Source organism: Octopus bimaculoides, chromosome 21, assembly GCF_001194135.2.
Source record: "Octopus bimaculoides isolate UCB-OBI-ISO-001 chromosome 21, ASM119413v2, whole genome shotgun sequence".
Lineage (NCBI taxonomy): Eukaryota > Metazoa > Mollusca > Cephalopoda > Octopoda > Octopodidae > Octopus > Octopus bimaculoides.
In genome coordinates this window covers 20,211,824-20,218,074 of record NC_069001.1, presented here as the reverse complement: position 1 = coordinate 20,218,074, position 6,251 = coordinate 20,211,824, and the positions used below count along the sequence as shown (strand labels likewise).

Here is a 6,251-nt window from a genome sequence, read left to right as displayed (position 1 = left end):
TACCTAGTACTTATTCTATCAGTCTCTTTTGCCGAACCGCTAAGTTACAGGGACGTAAACACACCACCATCGGTTGTCAAGCGATGTTGGGGGGGACAAACACAGACACACAAACATATACACACACATACATATACATATATACAACAGGCTTCTTTCAGTTTCCGTCTACCAAATCCACTCACAAGGCTTTGGTTGGCCCGAGGCTATAGTAGAAGACACTTGCCCAAGGTGCCACGCAGTGGGACTGAACCCAGAACCATGTGGTTGGTAAGCAAGCTACTTACCACACAGCCGCTCCTGTATATATATATATATATATATATATATACAGGTATGTTGGTGCAAACAGGGAAAATAGAACTCAAAATATGAGCATATGTTAATTCATTCTAGAACATTCCACAGGGAAATAGATTTATTCATTTATCAACAACTAAATAAACTTACAGGCCTTTGACCTATTACTAGTTTGATAAGTGCCAATGCATGAAACTCTCGGACCTTCAGTCATTGTTACTTCTGCTAAATATTAATAAAAATATATATATACATAGTGGAAGAGGGAGACACAAAAAAGATATGTGACAAAGAAGTGAAAGCTGATCTCAGAGTCACACACACAATTCTCGAGCAGAATCAGTATAATACTGTGTTACAAGGTTGTACCTTTTGTATTGAATATATGACCCACACTACTGGCTTCAATATAGTTTCTACCTCACAAGTCATATGTCAGCAATATGTTTTTTGTCTTAAAACCCAGTCGTAGTGTTGTAGGGGCTTTCTTGATAATTTTTGGTTATCTCACCCCCCTAAAAAAATTTAGTTTATGAGACAAGAGATTGGATTAAAAGGGTTAGATCCTTTTGATTCAATACTTCAACACATTGTTGACTTTTGGCCTCCTCAATAGGAATGGTATAATTTGTTATAAAAATGTTATCAGATTCAGTAAAATGTTTATTGCAGTTTTTGTGTTTATTAATTTTTTCAATTTTCATGTTTATTAATCTTTTCAGTTCTGTATGATTTGTTATAAAATTATTATCAGATTCAATATGAGGTTTCATCGTTTCACTTTTTTTTTTTTATTAAGAGTTGAACAATTCTTTAAGTTGAGGGAGATAAAAGTACCGATATTTCTCATAAAACGTGGGGAGGATAACCCAATATTTTAATGGGGGTGAGATAACCAAAAAGTACTGCTTTCTCTTGACCAAAAAGCATGCTGAGTGTTAGCAAATAATTTTCTTCAAGGAATGTGATTAGTTGTTTCCATTTGTCAATTTGTTCCATGACTTAACGGGTATGTGTGGTTAGAGAGATAGGCTTGCAATTTTCAGGATCTGCTCTGCTTCCATCTTTATGAATAAGGCATACTATGCTGTCTTTAAATTTGCCTGGATGCTTGCCACTTTCAAAGAAAGAGAGACTGTAGTCATTTTGTTAGGGTTCATTTATATGTTTTTAGAAGGATTGCTGTGAATCCATTAGGACCAATAACAAAGTTTAGGCTTATTTAATCTATGGCTAGTATTACATCTTTTGTGTTGATGTAATCAATCACTGCTGCCTTCTCTTCTGCATCTATAGTGGTAAAGAACTCATCTGGTTTGCTCATTTGCTTGTGCCACAGAGGGGAAGTGAAAACATTTTTGAATTGTTCATTCAGTATTTCACTTATCCTTTTGGGGTTTGCAGTTAGGGAGCCATTTTCTTGGAAGAGTGATCCTCCCTTACCAGACATTAAGGTTGTTATTTAGCGAAGCTAAAGAAAGCTTTAAGGTTTGTTTTTATATTTTCTATAATACTAGCTTTTTTTTTCAAGGGAGTATAGCAAATTTTTCTCATCTCCAGTACTATCAATTTTTAGATAGGATTTTTGGCTCTTATTTACTTTATTTGCAATCTTCTCTTAAACAATCTTTTCTTTCCCTAGAAATTTTGTTTTCATGCAGACTAACTTTTTTTTTCTCCAAGACAAATTTTATGCATATAGCTTGTATTACTGACATGAATTGTTTAAGCTTCATGATGATGTTAGGTACAAAGAGACATTTATGCTAATTCTGCTAGAGGAATTCTTTCTGTATTCTTTTTTCCAGGTAGCTTTGTGGAAGTTCGGAGTGGATAAAGTCTAAGTGTTTCTTATAGGCTATATACCTGTGGCTTCCTTTGGCCCATACATTGTTAGTTCAGCTATATTGTGATCCAAGATTGACGTGTCACTTTCACATTATGGACTAGTTCCATATTATTTGCAAAGCAGAGATCCAGAATATTATTTGCCCTGGTTGGGTGGAGTAATATCTTTTCCATAAATAACATGATGGTGAGGTTTGTTTATGCCTTGTTATACCCTGAAAGTAGCCTTCAGGGTATCTGACACTGAGCATACTGAAGTTTCCCATAAGAAGCTAACTGATGTGTCGATAAAGTTTGGTTAGAACTTCCTTTTTTTTTTTTTGTGAGCCAGTCTTCAACCATATCCACATAATTTGGAGCATCTGATGGGGGATACTAACAATTCTGAGTAGTCTTATATGTACTATTGAGGTATGCAGGCAATTTGAAAGTACCTCTTGGAGAGACAACTATGCCCTGCCAGGAATACAGTGAAGTCATGGGATTGCAGAATGGTGGATTTTGAAGAGGTAGCAGAAGAGCTCAACTGAGCCAACAATGCTAGGAATCCTAGAAGATCAACAGGTGTAGGAGTGGTAAGTAGCTTGCTTATGAACCACATGGTTCCAGGTTCAGTCCCACTGCGTGGCACCTTGGGCAAGTGTCTTCTACTATAGCCTCAAGCCAACTAAAGCCTTGTGAGTGGATTTGGTAGACGGAAACTGAAAGAAGCCCGTCCTATATATATGTATATACATACACACACATATATATATATATATATGTATGTGTGTGTATATGTTTTTGTGTCTGTGTTTGTCCTCCCAACATCGCTTGACAACCGATGCTGGTGTGTTTATGTCCTCATAATCTAGCGGTTCGGCAAAAGAGACCGATAGAATAAGTACTAGGCTTACAAAGAATAAGTCCTGGGGTCGATTCGCTCAACTAAAGGCGGTGCTCCAGCATGGCGACAGTCAAATGACTGAAACAAGTGAAAGAGTCAGGACCACCAAGTTCTATCAGGAGAGTAACTACAACACATCCATAGAGGCAGCGTCCATGGTTGTGTAGTCAGCTAATGGAAGATTTACTATTACTCAAGCTTCCAATTCAAATTCATAGTAGTGGAATTGAATGGCAATAGAGAGTCATGGGAATCTGCAAAAGCAGTGCAACTGAAGAAGAGAGTATGTATTATTAGCGTCCTACATACCAAGTTTGAATATGATGTGTGTGGTCTTCACTATGATTCCTGCTTTTCCTGTCAGTAGACATTTCTTGGCCAGGAGCAATAGTAGAAAACTATTTGCCTAAAGTACAAATATTGTGTGTGTGTGTGTGTGTGCAAGCACGTGTGTTAGTGCTTGTATTTACTAATAGGGGAGAAAGTACTCAATACATAAAGTAGAATTGTCTAGAAAAGTGAAATTCAGAGTAGTAATGAAAGGGAGCTTTAGCTTCACAACTGTGAATTTAAATGTTTGGTATTAATATTAAAAACATATATTTCTGTGAGTATCCTGAGTGATACTTTGCACCTCTAGATCGAAAGAGCCTTCTCTTTCACAAAGAGGAGGCAAGAATAGTGTATAAATGCATAATTCAAATATCTTTGCCACTGAGGCTCTTATGTCACTATATCTCCTTTCCATCTTTCACACCCACCTGACATTCCACTCACTCACCCATACAATTTAGACATAACTATTTCATACACAATGACAACACTATTTATAGGGCAAACAATGAGGTGGTGACGTGAAAGTGATGTCAGGAGAAGGATGAATCTCAAACACACAAGCATAAATAAATGAATCAATGAACATACATAATTATATAGAGAGCGATGAAAGAAACTTGACAAATCATTCTCTACCTTCTTAAAAAAGGGTGATACATTAGGTAGTGTTCATGCACTAGAAAAACACTCGATGACAGAAACTGTGATAGATTTGCACAGAGGTCTGGTCAATCAATATGTTCAGTCACAAAGTTAAAACCTAGGATTCATATAACTGACATAAATTTTGAGAGAGAGAGACAAAAAAACATGTAGGAAACAATGGAGGAGGAGGGGGAAATTTAAACTAAAATTATATTGTGGATTGATCAGTATTTTAATTACTAAGTGGAAACTTATGGCGTAGAAGATATGATATAGCACTAGACCAAATGCTCTTGCTCCCGGCAAGTACTGGAGTTCCTTTAATCAACTGCGTCTGTCACAAACATGAAGCCTTACGATAATTTAATATCTAGAAATCTCTCAGGTAAGGTCAAGCTATATGGAAGACTTGTAAAATCTGTCCAGTAGGGAAAGTAAATGTAGAACCAGTAACTGATGTAACCAATACCATTACTATTTTAAAAAATCCTCTCCACTCAACTATCAATTGGTATCACAGGTAGGAACAAATAGTTGTAGTGTTGTAATACTGACAAGGGTTTTACTTCATTAGCAAGCATCTCCCTGAAAGAGGATACATTCTACTAAGTATACAATCACTTATATTTAAACAAAAATTTAGTAATTCCCACCTACCCAATGGTTTATATCAGACACTACATGTGCTATTTATGCATTCATTTATTCAAAATTAACACTTCACTTCATAACTAACCAAAATTTTCTTTTATTAGATTTTTATTAACAGATACAGAAGTGATACACTTGTCTTCTACAACAGTGGTCTGTCAAAATGGAACTTTTGTTTACAGATGAAAAAAGTTTTTCAATAGGATTTTTTTATGCTAAAGAATTTTGTTCTTTCCTGGAAAGAAGTTTTCTTTTTGCCTTTTGACAACAAACTTATTGACACAGTCTCAATTTCATACTTCAAGTGTATGTTAAGGTGAAATTTATTGCTTCTATTCCCCAAATGATATACTGTGAATATCTACATTCAAGTGCATAATGCTTTTTAATATCATCTTCAGGCAGTATTTTAATTTGATAATTAAATGGTCTGTGAAGCATTTACAATTTGTGAACAGATGGATTTAGTGATGGCCTGAACTAATTCCTAGATGTACAGTTAATTATACACCTTTTCAGTCAAATATAAGTACTTCTGTATTTAGTTTCAGGTCAGCTCTGATCAAACAATCCAATGATCAAAAGTGATTCTTATGTGACTCCCCTATCAATTTTTTGTTCTTCAGATAGTGTATCTAGGAAAACATTATCCAGCATATCCATTTTTTTAAGTGTGTGTAGTATCACTAGCGACATTTGGCTGCTATTTCTTGTAATCACATAGCTACTTAATAGATTGGAGAGGAAATGTTTTCTAGTTCAATTTGCATAGACTTAGGTGCTTTCTCTTTCTCTGGTTCTGTGAATTTTATCATTAATTTTTCTTAAGAATTTTGTTATAATTTTCATAGGACTTTATTGTAACAGTGCAGCGTGATTACACAGAATTTTAGTACACAACAAAACATACAACCTATACATTCATCATTGTTACTATTTCACGCATTCAACCATTCTATTGTTACTTTATTTAGGGTTAATGTTATTTTTGTTCTAGACACGGAAAGAGCAAGAAGAATATCACTTTAACAGTAGGCCAACACTGTGCCGCAAGTAGACAGGATTCTTTCGATTTGTGACCAAAATCTGAAAATGGATTAACTGAGATTACTCATCCATGTCCAAGGCAGACGTATTGAATAGCTCCACCATCCAACAGAGAAAAAGTCTCTTCAGATTCTCATGTTTTTAACATTACAATTTTGTCAAAACGAAAAACATTTTTTTATATTTCAAATTTCCACTCTATCCACCCAGAGTTCGTTTTTTAACTAGTTTTCGAAAATTTCGGGTGGGGTTCCACGTTTAAAAATACAAAGATTACTATTCTCAATTTTTTTTTTTTTTTTACTTCAGATATACAATGTCGATTGCTTACGAAATTTTCTAATTTGTGATCACAACCCAACTAGAGAGTTGTAAAACTTCCATAAAATATGATTAACATGAGTAGACAAAAACTGCCTCAGTATATTTAAGACTTAAAAATAAGGGAGATGACTCCAAAATTTTCGTCAAACATTTTACTTTCAGCCATATTGTTTCGGTTTACTGGTTTCAAAGTGATAAGTGAAAGAGGGGGAGG

The 6,251-nt window shown here is 35.1% G+C and overlaps 1 protein-coding gene across 19 annotated transcripts in view; it reads right to left on the bottom strand.

The window, feature by feature from the left end:
- The window catches only part of LOC106874170 (ensconsin), a 310,838-nt gene that overhangs the window by 37,037 nt on the left and 267,550 nt on the right, over nucleotides 1-6,251 (bottom strand). The gene's annotated exons all lie outside the window — the stretch shown is intronic.